Raw genomic sequence first — 14,028 nt, forward strand, 5'->3', positions numbered from 1 at the left:
ACTGAATTTATACACTTGAACTGTTTTAAACACATTAAACTATAAACTCTGAAGAACCGAATGATATACAATTGCTAGTTATCTTTTTTTTAATAGTACATGGTCATCCAAAATTAAAATCACACATGCAAACTTATACACATACACATACGACACACACACACACACACACACACTCTTTCTCTCTCTCTCTTCAGTAACTCAACTAAAGCAATACAGATGCTTTAGAGATTCAATTATTTTCTAATTCTTTCTTTGCAATCATCAAATTCTGAACCACTCTTTGCTGACTTGGCTCTTTTATGAAACCTCACTGTGCCTTGTCTGTTTACCTCAACTTTATGCTGTGATTGTTTCTGGTACTATTTGATTAGAATACATAACAGCTGGAACTTGTCAACTTAATACATTTTTCCTCAAGAGGTATATTTGGGGTTATTTGACTTTAACTTAATCAAAACAGCATCAATATGGTTTCACCCTCCTTTTCTCGTCTCAAAATGAAAGTGTAGGAGACCGGAGAGTAAAATCATGTTGTACTAATCGGGCTTTTTTTTTCCTTCCCCCAAGGCTAATACCTGGTACTCACAGAGTTTTGCCAGCCTAAGACTTTTATAAGTATATGTCAGGGTATCTGAAAAGAAACAAACGAAGCATTTGGTTCAACTTGGATTTGCTGCAAATAAACAAATCTGGAAACACATTAAGAATCTATTAGGCCAATCCTATCAGAAAAAAAAAACTAAAAATACCATTAAACAATGTCACCAATGCCAAGGAGTGAAGTCATTACAATTTTAATTGATCTTCTGTTTGACATTGTAGGGGAGAAAAAAATTTTTTTTTCTCACCCGTCACTAGGTTCACGGCTAAGATACCTATAACAAAAGACAGACTAACAGGAGAAAAGCCTAGAACCTTCCTCAATATAAGTTTTTTGCTAACAAATTAAGTTTTATGTGACACAGAGTCTTCATAAATAAAGACCCAAAGAAATAGAGAAACCTGTTTTGTTTTGTTTTGTTTTTGCTAAGTTAGATAAAGAAGTAGATAGCTGTGGACAAGTATGACTGGAAAAAGGGGGTATAATCTATTAATAATAAACTGAGGGAACGAACTTGGTAAGGCCTGTTTGCTCAGACTCGTTTCTATCTTTCTTTGCCTTCAGAGATAAGGATATATTTTTCTTCCAGGCGTAGGGTGAGCATTTCTCAAATGAAGGTCTTATAACCTACTTTAAAGGAAGAACAGGGAATTCTTTTATGGCCTATTTCAGGGGAAAAGGGTCTGGGAATATCAGAGTGACCTTCCGGCTTCTACTGTTTTTCTCAATGCCATATTTCAGGGTAGCGTGGTTCTGGACCCCAACAACATTGTATTTGTAAGCCTTATTTTCTATGTTTAAAGCAAAATGTATTTAAAATATTTTAAACAGAGGCTCAACAAATTCCCTAATAGCACTAGAAAATAATTATTTCACTTTTAAAGGGCTTGTAAGAGCTTAATAAACCAATTTTCAAAAACAAATATATACAGAATTCACAAATGAAAATGAATCAGAATATAATACTAATAACACACTTACTAGCAAACAGTGATGCATTAGACACATCTTGACAGGTTGCAAGCTCTTTAATTTTTTAAATATTTTTTCTTTTCTTTCCTTCCTTCCTTCTTTCCTTCCTTTCTCTCTTTCTTTTGCTCCTTTTCCCCTTCCTTCCTTCCTCCCCACTTCCTTCTTTCTTTGAATTACTTCCTCTCAAATTTTTTTCTATAGTATGCCAAGCCAATCATAGAGAAAAGTTTCTATAAATTTTTCCTCCATCTCACTCCTCTTTACAGGTTTCTTGTGCACTACCTAATGAAATCGGGAGACTGTTATTAAGGAGGTCTCTGACTGTACCAGCATTTTGCAGTTACTCTTCCTATTCTATCTCTCATCTCTTCATAGGTGGGATGTTCTCAAGTCTCTCAGTTTCCTAATAAGAGCAAAGCTTTATTTCAATTGTTTGAAAAAGTTTCCATTGCGAAATCTTCTCACAGTTTGAAATTCTGGCATAGAATCTTGGAAGCAGATCATAACTAGACATGATATTTAAAAACCACATTTAGCATTTTTAGCACTAAGTCAAAATGTAAAAATACTAAAACTTTTCACTGGGAATATTTTTTTCCTTTAAATGGAAAAATATGAATTATTTACATTTATTAAATAACCTGCTCAATACATATATTATTTACAGCACTCTTCACAGGTTTCTGAGTTTATTCATGTAGGAACATAAAATATATTGTATGTATCAAATGATTTGTGTATTAAATTACTGTTTTGGAGGGTTTTACTTACCAGTCAGAATTTCCATTCTTATCTCCTTCTTTGTCAATGTTCCTCCATCTGGTTCTTAACCTATAGTTTTGTTAGGGCTCAGAAAGTGATACCTCAGAGACTGACACTTTGGCTGAGAGTCCTTAGACACTTCTCAGAGTCAAGGTCCATCTAACCTTATTTTGTTTCTCCCCACCCCCAACTGTAAAAAGAGACTCTCTCTTTCTCTGGAATTTCCTTCTTTGACCAAGAAAGCTTCTTTTCAAAATAAACACAATTTCCTTCCTTCCCTCCCTGAAATTTTATTGTCTTTCTCAGAAGAAAAGACTGAGGAATCCAGCCATACTAACCATACCTAGAGGGACTTTTTTTTTTTTTTTTAACAAAATTACAATGCTTGCATCTGGGATTCATTCAAATTACAAGGAGAATTACTTATAAGTTAATCTCTTTTCATCCATTCTCCTGAATAATCATTTGCTGCCACTTGAAATCATTATCTATTTCCCCACCTTTCCCTGCTCCCATGAAAAAGAGTATTTAAGCTTTTATACCCCATTTAGTTATTGGTTAATCATTTTTTCAGCGATTTTTCCCATGCTGTGCTCATTAAAATAAAATTTTGTATGCTTTTCCTTTTATTAGTCTGCCTTTTGTCAGATGCAGATTTTCAGAATGCAAAAGGAAAGTTTTCTCTTAGTCTCTATAGTTCATTGACTGGGACCTACATAGCAGCTGATTTTTGCAGGCACAACACAAACACATGCGTGATTCCTATAGTGTGGACTCTCCCTATGATTCACAAAAGCATATCTGAATGGAAAAGTATGAAAAAGATATCACCGAAATAATTTTAAAAATATTTTTAATAGACAAAAGAGAAGTAATTCACTTGTAAACGTTAGAACGTTAGTTAAGATTACTCATACCACTAATGATAATAACATATAGCATCAATGACACTGATTGAGTTCCGTTGTTCTGCCCTACCAATTCAATAAGTACCCTATCTATTTATTTTATTGTCTACAACTTCTTGGGGCTTAGAAACAATACCTCAAAATGAAGACCTCAGAAATAGCCTCAGAAGTTAAGTTTTTCTTTGATCTTCTCCCGTACTCCTTCTCTCAGTCCCATTCCCCCTCAAGGCTAGCCATAAAAAGTAGAATCCCTCTTTCCCAAGGTCATGGAAACCAGAACTCCTTTTCCCCAAAGCCAGGCATAAAACCTATGAGGAATAAGCTCTGATTTTCCTTTTTAATCTTGCCCAGATTCCTATCTAAGGGGTCTGGGGAGTCATGCCCTACAAACCATAAATTCTCATCAGATGGGTTTTATTTAACCCTATATATCGTCATTTACTCTTGCATAACATTAGGAAACAAGGAAGAAAATAAAAATATTTTACCCCAAAATGTATTTCTCTGCCGTATCTTGAAATGGCCCTGCAAATCTGTTCCTGGTGGGGGAAAATTTGCATTTGTAAAGATTCTCTATTAAAATAACTAGATCTTTTACTTCCAGATCCTCCCAATCCTAAAGAGATTAAGTAAGAGTCTAGCACCTTTTTAAAGGTCTCAATAGGGAAGATTGTCATCTATTGTCTCTAAGGGCAGCCACTATAAGACTTCAAAAGAATCTTGGTCTCTACAATCTTTTATCTTAACGTAAACATTTCCTTTCTATTGATCCCAGGTCTTTAGACAAACTTAACCAATTGTCAATCAGAAAATGTTTAAATTTACCTATAGCCTGGAAGCACTGCCTACTTTGAGTTGTCCCGCCTTTCTGAATCAAACCAATGTATTTCTTAAATGTATTTGATTGATGTCTCAGGCCTCGCTAAAATGTATGAAACCAAGCTGTGTCCTGACCACCTTGGGCTCATGTTCTCTGGATCTCCCGAGGGCTGTGTCACGGGCCATGGTCACTCATATTTGGCTCAGAATAAATCTCTTCAAATATTTTACAGAGTTTGACTTTTTAATTGTCATCTAAAAATATAACTCTAACTGTCCTTCCACCTTTTTATATAAAATCTAGTCATAAAGAAATTATCCATCCTAGCTTGTTGGACTGTAGGTCATAAGATCTCCATTCTAGAGAGGGTCCTGCCCCACAGCCAGATGGAAGAAATCCATACTTAGAGAGGGCAAGGAGACTCTGCGCAGGTAGGCCTTACTACGTTTCCCCACCAAATCTACTAGTATTACACTATGCCTGTTTGTCCATTTATATTTCTACACAGCTGTTCATACTTTGTTGAACCTAAGCATAAAAATGGACCCTTTATCCTCAGGTCTTCATTCTGAAGGCTCTCATGTATATGTATTAAATAAATTTGTATGATTTTTCTCCAATTGGTCTGCCTTTTGTGAACTGATTTTTCTTTTTCTTTTCTTTTTGAGACGGAGTCTGGCTCTGTTGCCCAGGCTGGAGTGCAGTGGTGCCATCTCGGCTCACTGCAAGCTCCGCCTCCCGGGTTCACGCCATTCTCCTGCCTCAGCCTCCCGAGTAGCTGGGACTACAGACGCCCGCCACCACGCCCAGCTAATTTTTTTTGTATTTTTAGTAGAGACGGGGTTTCACCATGTTAGCCAGGGTGGTCTCGATCTCCTGACCTCATGATCCGCCTGCCTCAGCCTTCCAAAGTGCTGGGATTACAGGCGCGAGCCACCGAGACCAGCCGTGAATTGATTTTTCAGTGAAACTTCAGAGGGCCAAGGAACCTTTGGCCCCTACACACTGCTTATATTTTATGTGATTATTGATACACACGTGCTTAAACATTTTTATCTTAAATAATAATAATATCTTAAATATTAATAATAACAAAAATAAACCTTCTTAAATCCCATATCCCACTCTGTATATTGTCTTAGCTCTCTTTAAAAAAGTCTACCAGTTGGCCGGGCATGGTGGCTCACACCTGTAATCCCAGCACTTTGGGAGGCCGAGGCGGGCGGATCACGAGGTCAGGAGATCAAGACCACCCTGGCTAACATGGTGAAACCCCGTCTCTACTAAAAAATACAAAAAATTAGCTGGGTGTGGTGGCGGTGCCTGTAGTCCCAGCTACTCGGGAGGCTGAGGCAGGAGAATGGTGTGAACCCGGGAGGCGGAGCTTTCAGTGAGCCGAGATCGCGCCCCTGCACTCCAGCCTGGGCGACAGAGTGAGATTCCGTCTCAAAAAAAAAAAAAAAAAAAAAAAAAAAAAAAAGTCTACCAGTTATTCACAAATCTGGCTGCATATTAAAATTACCTGGTAACTTTCAGAAAATACCGATACTAAAGCCGATGAAACAGGACAGTTCGCAGAACTAGCAAAGGGGTTGTCTTATTTACTCAGCTTGCAGCTCTCAACCCCTTGTGGGAGGGGGAGCATGCAGATGAGTGGGTGCAGAGGCCAAGACAAGCTGCTTCTGGGCAACTGGCAGGAGCAGAACTTTGCGCGGCCCTGCAGCAGCATCTAGGGGTTGCCTGTGACCCCTGGAGCCCCAGAGGGTGTGTGTTACAGTGTGCTCTTTTGGCTTTGCCATCCGTGGATGGCTTAAGTATTAAACAGCTCAGTGGCGGGTCAGTGTGACAGCCTCTTGCACCTGCACTGGGGCCCTTGTCCCGCATCCAGGAAAAATCAGGTTGCGTGAATGAATTGAAGGGTGTTGAATATGGAGGATTTTATTGAGTGGTGGGAGTGGCTCTCAGTGGGGTGAAGAGCTGAAAAGGGGATGGAATGGAAAGGTGGTCTTCCCCGGGAGTTCAGCCATCCCCGGCCAAACTCTCCTCTGAAGCACTGACATCAAGCCGTCCCTCTGAAGTCAAGCTGCTTCTCTCCAATATCCAGCTGTTTATTCTCTTCTCTCCTTTTCTGCCACTCTGCTGCTCCACTAGTGGGATCTGGGGTTTTTATGGGGCCAGGGTGGTTTTGGAAAAGGCAACATTTGGACACGAAAACAGGACTGCAAGTTCTTACTTTGGGCCGCTGGTCTAAGCTTGAGGGTGTGGCCCTCACCAGGGCCCACCCTCTTCTACCCAGTATTTCCCTGCCTCCTGTTCATCTCACCACCATACCAGGCTGACTAAATCGGAATCTCTCAAGGTAAAAACCTGGCAGAATAGCTTGAGAAACAAAGTTCTACATTCTTGTCACTATCTCCTCATTTCTATCCATGCACTCCTCATTTAACTGCAATCTGGCTTCATTACTCCACTGAAACTTTTCTATTCAAAGTTATACTTTTAAATTGCCAAACACAAAAAGCATCCTGTGCATTAAATACACAGTGTAAATCATTCTTGAAATTCTCAGCATCCCATCCACAAGAATTCAGCTACCCTTTGAGTATTTGTAATTCCAAAATGTACAGCTCTAACTCAATTCTCTCTCTGGGCATTAGATAAAATATTCATTTATTTAATAAACATTTACTTAGCATTTACTATTTGCTCAATATCCCATAGGCTTCTTAGACTCTAAGAATTCATACATTAATTAGTTTTCTTCTCTTTTCCCCCTTTTACTACTTACCTCCCCAAACACAAAACAAATAACTTTTAAATAAAGCAACATAGCACAGTCTGTCTTTTAAGACATAAACATAGGAGTAATTTTTCTTGGTTTCTTTCTTTGTCTTACTTCCAGATCCATTAAATTATTACATCAAATTCAATCTCACTTGCTGGAATCTCCCTAATTATATTTATTTATTTATTTTTGCCTATTTTCATTGCCATACACACACACATACACACACAAAATCCAGGTGCTCACAATGCTTTTCTTGGATTTTCCCAACTATTTTCTCACTAATTTCCTTAGGCTTGATATCCATCTAGTTATTCTTTCTAAACACCGTCGCTACTTTGAACTCTTTAAAATAATAGTTGGATAACATTATTTCCCTGCTTAAAGTCTCTCATTGCCTTGAGGAGCATTTCCCAGATTTCTTGGTGGAACATATTAAGGTGTTAATATGTTTAATTTTTTACAAAGATTGATATCAACAATGTTATTTTATTCTGATATCTAGGAAATTATATTTGTTAGACAACTACTATTATCATGCTAAATATGATTTTGGGAAATGGAGAACCCTAGGGAATTGCATGGAAATTGTTTTAGGTGTAAATATATATGCCCAATCTGTGATTAATGGCAGATTCAACGTTTCATTAATTGTCTATATAGAATTGCCTATTTGATTATATGCTTATAATACATATCTTAATATTACAAAAATATTTTGATATTAGTTTCATTGTGCATAAAAGCATGTTTATTATTTATCAGAGCAAGTAATTTGTTCCAATGACCATTTTGCTGTTGTTGCTTTTTACTGTAATATTGTCCCATACGCTGTTTTTTTCCAACATGTTATGATTTTTAAAATATTAAAATACTTCCATGATCAACTCAGTTTTACACTGTTGTCTTACCATATGGAATCCAAAGACTCTTCATTCTTTGTTTGCCTTCCTGTATAGCTAGATTTCTCACAGTTTCCATTCTCTCATATCTCTCTCTCTTTTTTTTTTTTTTTTTGGCACATGACATTCTCTCTATTATTGAGTACTCTGATTCTTTGAGTTTAGTTTGGATATAGAGTGAGCTGCCTATGCTCGTGTCTCTTTACACCACTCTACTATTTCTGTTGCTTACAGCAGATAGCTAATATTGAAAATTTGATGAGCTCTGGTTGCAATAGACTAAATGTTTGTGTTCCCCCTAAACTCATTTATTGAAATCTTAACCCCGAGTGTGATGATATTAGGAGGTGGTGCCTTTGAGAGGTAATTAGGAGGATGGAGCCCTCATGGGATTAGTGCCTTTATAAAAGGGACCTCAGAGAGTCCTATCACTTTCTTTCTGCCACATGAGGATACAATGAAAAGAAGCTGTCTGCAATCCAGAGGAAAGCCTGTACTAGAACCTGACCATGCTCTCATCTTGATCTCAGACTTCCAGCTTCCAGAGCTATAAAAAATAAATTTCTGTTGTGTATAAGCTACACGGTCAATGTACTTTGCAAAAACAGTTTTAACTGACTAAAGTATTGGCTAAGTTAATATATTATATTGATTAGTATTTGACCACAATTCAAACTTGAAAAAGTATATTTATTTAGTTTTTTAAAATGAATTATACCATAAATTATTGGACATGGAAATATATATATATATATATATATATATATATATATATATATAAACTTTTGTTAGTTTATGACAAAATAGGCAAAAACCAAACAACGAAGAAACTAACAGCATATTAACAAAACAAAAATATAGGCTTTTATTTCCAATAACTTATTATTCTCGAAAACATCAAGTATAAACTGAAAACACTCATTGTATCAGAGAAACAGCCATTAGGAGATTGACTTATTCTTTTTTAAAAAAGGCTTAAACAATTATGGAGACTGATAACTCCCAAAATGTGCAGATCCAGGAGAGCCAATGTGTATAGTCCAAGTTTAAAGGCCTGAGAATGAAGAGAGCAGATGCTGTCAGTTCTAGTCCAAAAGCAGGAAAGCTCAGTCCTCCAAAAGAGCTGATGTTTCAGTCTGAGACCACAGGCCAGAAAAGACCAAAAGCTCAACATGTCAGGCAGGAGAAGTTCCCTTACTTGGGCTTTTTATTCCATTCAGGTCTTCCACTGATTGGGTAAGGCCCGCCTTTATTAGGAAGGGCAATCTGCCCTACTCAGTCTACCAATTCAAACATCAATCCCGTTTGGAAACACCCTCACAGACATACCCAAGATAATGTTTGGCCTAATGCCTGGGCACCCCATGGCCCAGTCAAGTTGATACATAAATTAATTGTCACAAGTCTACCCCTTGTCAACTTGGCATACACATACCTCTCTTTAAACCATACTTAAGCTCCAAATAAAGGAAATTAGAAGGTAATTATTCCATTTCACATGGTACAACCGTGCTGTATATAATTGAAAACTCACTAACACCCTACCCAGAAGAGAAAGTAAAGTCCTTCAGTGATCTTCACTCTTCTTTTTAATATCTCATAACTTCAATAGTATCGTGTAAAACGTACAGTACTTAAATACCAGAATATAAAGTCACATCTTATGTCACATGATAAGGGAATAAAAGAGGGAAGAAAAAATGTATTTGCCTTATACATACACACATATACACACACACACAAACCTATTAAATACAAAATAAGTAGAAAATACTTGGCCAGGCACGGTGGCTCATGCCTGTAATCTCAGCACTTTGGGAGGCCAAGGTGGGTGGATCACGAGGTCAGGAGTTCAAGACCAGCCTAACCAACATGGTGAAACCCCATTTCTACTAAAAATACAAAAATTAGCCAGGCATGGTGGTGCATGCCTGTAATCCCAGCTACTCAGGAGGCTGAGGCTGGAGAATTGCTTGAACCCAGAAGGTGGAGGTTGCAGTGAGCCGAGATCGCACCATTGCACTCCAGCCTGGGCAATAGAGTGAGACTCCGTCTCCAAAAAAAAAAAAAAAAAAAAAAATACTCTTGACAATTATGGTTCTCATTTTTATAACTTGTCACTTGGTTGTAGCTAACATTTAAACCTACCATCTTCCATTACCCATTTTTTATTCCCTTTGCCTTCAGTAAGCACTGCAGTTGGTTGTGGTTCTTTACCTGGTAGGGTGACTCAAACACTCATTCCTGAGGAGTCTGAACTATTAGTAGAACTACGTGGGTTGGTTCATTGTAGTTGTCCACTGACCTTAATTACAGGACATGGTAATACTAAGGGACACCCTATGGGGTCTCCTGTATTTCAAACATTCTCTTCCTTATCTCTACTATGGAGAGGTAATCAATTTCTCCTTGGTAGTTAGAATCAACTAGCTAAGGTAACACAAAAATTCCTTTCTCTGTCTTATAATTCAGAGGCATGAGGAGCTTAAAATGGCTGGGTGACAGTCTTAACTTCCAGTCATATGGAATCATTGTTGGAAATTCTGGTGGAAGCATTCACCTCTCTGGAACTAAGATTTCTAAGCCTGCAGAACATAAGGTCACTGGAATAGGAAGCAATAATTTTTCTAGTGGATCACTAGGTGTAATAGTGAGTGGCACTACTTTTATTTCCACTCTTCAATTTCTGGATCCATGAATCCTGGTTATGGAGGATACAGGACAATATACTGGGTGCTAATTCAGAGCACATTCAGCTTTTTAAAAAATCTTGCCTTAGCCCTGCAAGGTTTTACCCCCAGCTGACATTGTGAGTCTTCAAAAGGCCATTCTATCGTTCTGTCAGAATGGTTGCTTCAGGATGGTGGGGAACATGGTAAGACCAGTTGAATTCCATAAGCCTAAGCCCATTGCTTCACTTGTTTTGCTGTGCTGTGAGTTCCTAGATCAGAAACAAATGTACGGAATACTATGGTGGTGCACAAGGCACTCTGTAAGTCCAAGGATGGTGGTTCTCATAGAAGCATTGTATACAAGGAAGGTGAATCCATATTCAGATAAAATGGCTATTCCAGTAAAAACAAAATGTTGGACCTGGCTGGGCACGGTGGTTCATGCCTGTAATCCTAGCATTTTTGGAGGCTGAGGCAGGTGGATCACTTGAGCCCAGAAATTTGAGACCAGTCTCAGCAACATGGCAAAACCCTGTCTCTATGAAAGTCACAAAAATTAGCAGGGCATAGTGGCATGCACCTGTAGTTCCCACTACTCAGGAGGCTGAGAGGCAGGAGGACCAGTTGAGCCCAAGAGGTCCAGGCTGCAGTGAGCTGTGTTCGCACCACTGCATTCAAATCTGGACAACAGAGCACTACTCTGTTTCAAAAAAAAAAAAAAAAAAATTTGGACCTTCCAAGATGGAAGCAGTTCAATGTAATTGGCCTGCAACCAGGGTAGCTGGCTCATTACCCTTGGAGAATAGAACCATATTGAAGATTTAGTGTTTGTCTCTGTTGTTGGCACATTGGGTACTCAGGAGTGGTTGTAGTCAAGTCAGTGTTGGTGAGCGGAACTTGAGTGTAGTCAAGTCAGTGTTGCTGAGCCCAGCATAATTTCCAGTCCTGCCACCACAACCACTTTGTTTATGAGCTCACTGGGAGATGACAGGAGTGGCTGAGGAGAGAGGTTGACTGATATCCACAGAAGAGGTTATCCATCCAGTTGATTATTAAAATCCCCCTCTGCACAATTCATCCTTTGGTAAGCATTCACATGGCATACAAATATCGGTATCTTTCTGTTTATTCAGAGAGGTTCATTTACATATCTATTCTCAAAATTACCTTGTCATCAATTTTTCTAATCATGGTCCCTCCAAATCCCTGATCATCCAGCCATATCATTGGTCACAGATCATGAATTGGTATATAATCACATGTCCAGCCATTTCTCCTTTCAAGCAACGTGAACAACCAGGTGCATTGCTTGAAGTTCTGCCCACTGGGAGGATTTCCCTTTATTGCTGACCTTCAGATATATCCCAGAAAGGAGCTATAGTGCTGCAGCTGTCCACTTTTGGTGGTGCCTTCATATTGTGCAGAACCATCTATAAGCCAGGCCTGAGTTGTCTCTTCCTTTATCAACTGATTATAGGTAATTTCTCACGAGGCCATAGCTGCAGGCAGAGAGAAAGAAGGCAACGCAGTAGCAGCAGGAACCATAGCTATTTGGGCCACTTCTTCAGGGAATTTACTTGTGCTTTTAGGGCCTCTCTAGTCCAGTCACAGATCTCTTCCATTTAATGATGAAATGCTGCTGTGCACACCCAACTTTATGACTAGGTGGGCCAGACAATACCCGTTTAATGATGAGCAACTCAGGTCACATGTTAACTTGGTGGCCCATGGTTAAGTGTTTAGTCTCTACTAAGGCCCAGCAGCAGGCCAAGAGCTGTTTCTCAAAAGGGAAGTAGTTATCAGTAGAAGATGGCAAGGTTTTGTTCCAAAATCCCAAGAGACTAGGCTATGATTCATCTATGGGGGCTCCAAATAGCATCTCTGTCTTCCACTGACACTTTAGATCTTACGGAACATCTAGTCCAATTTGCAGAGCGGTTTACATGGAAGCATGGACCTGATAAACAGATGGTTTTTGCTCTGGGGCCCACTCAAAGCTACTAGCTTTTCAGGTAACTCAGCATATGGGTGAGAGTAACACACCCAAATGAGGAATATGTTGCCTTCCAAAGCAAAAAGGCCCAATAGGCATTGTGTTCCATTTGATTGTAGAATGGGTTATTTTTTATCTTAAGAAGAATATCTCTACATGTCCCATATTACTAGACCCTTACAAATTTCACTGAGGTAGAAGGCCCCTGAATTTTTGTTGGATATATTTTTCTACACTCTTGCACATATCCTACTAGTAAATCTAAAGTGATTGCTACTTTGTGTCCACTAGGGAGATAAGCATAATATCATCAGTGTAGCAGACATTTTATAACATGATATCTTGTGGAAAGGAAAGACAATCAATCAAGATCCATGAAAACTAAATCACGACACAGGGCTGGAAAGTAGAGATGCCCCTGGGGTAGGATAGTGAAGGTGCATTGCTGGTTTTGCCAGCTTAAGGGTAAACTGTTTCTAGTGAACCTTATTGATAGGTATGGGGGAAAAAAGGCATTTTCCAGATTAATAGCTGCATACCAGGTACCACGGAGTGTGGAAATTTGCTCAATCAATGAAATCACATCTGGTACAGCAGCTGCAGTTGGGATCACCACCTAGTAAAGCTTGAAATAATATTTTGTAATTCTCCAGTCTCTCTCTGTCTTCTATGTAGTCCAAATAGATGAGTTGAATGGACTGTGGTGGGAATCACCACTCCTGCATCTTTTAAGTCTTTGTTGGTGGCACTAATCTCTGTAATCCTCCCTAGAGTACAGTATTATTTTTGGTTTAGCATGTTTCAACATAGACAGTTCTATTGGCTTCTACTTGGCCTTTCCCACCAGAATGGACATCACTGGGAAAAGGAATGTGGAGACTCTGCCAGCTGATGAGCATATCTATTCCAATTATGCATTTCAGAACTTAGAAAATAACCATAGAATAGGGCCAGGGACCCACTGGACTCACTGACATGGACCTGAACTAAAACTCTATTGATCATCTGGCCTCTATCAGCTGCTACTCTGACTAATGGATCACCATGACATTTTGTGTCTCTTGCAATTAGTGTTAGTTCAGTGCCGGTGTCCAGTAGTCAATGAAAAGTCTGATTATCCCTTCCCTCTGATGCAAAGTTATCCTGGTAGAAGGCTCTGTGCTGCTTTGGGGGATGCTAGGACAAAGAGTAACAGTATAAATTTTTGGTAGGTCCTGGGATCCTCTTCAAGGAAATGCAGGCTCCCTTTGCAGGCTGGAGTGCAGTGGTGCCATCTCGGCTCACTGCAGCCTCCACCTGCCAGGTTCAAGTGATTCTCCTCCCTCAGCCTACCAAGTAGCTGGGATTACAGGCATGCACCACCACGCCCAGCTACTTTTCTTTTTCTTTTTCTTTTTTCTTTTTTTTGTATTTTTAGTAGAGACAGGGTTTCACCATGTTGGCCAAGATGGTCTGGATCTCCTGACCTCATGATCCGCCCACCTTGGCCTCCCAACGTGCTGGGATTACAGGCGTGAGCCATCATGACCAGCTACCTCCCTTTCATATAAGGGTTTCTGGGTCTGTAAGCTGGTTCAAGTGTTAGAATTGATTGAAGGGCTTTAATTCTC

Source organism: Pan troglodytes, chromosome 2 (assembly GCF_028858775.2).
Source record: "Pan troglodytes isolate AG18354 chromosome 2, NHGRI_mPanTro3-v2.0_pri, whole genome shotgun sequence".
NCBI lineage: Eukaryota > Metazoa > Chordata > Mammalia > Primates > Hominidae > Pan > Pan troglodytes.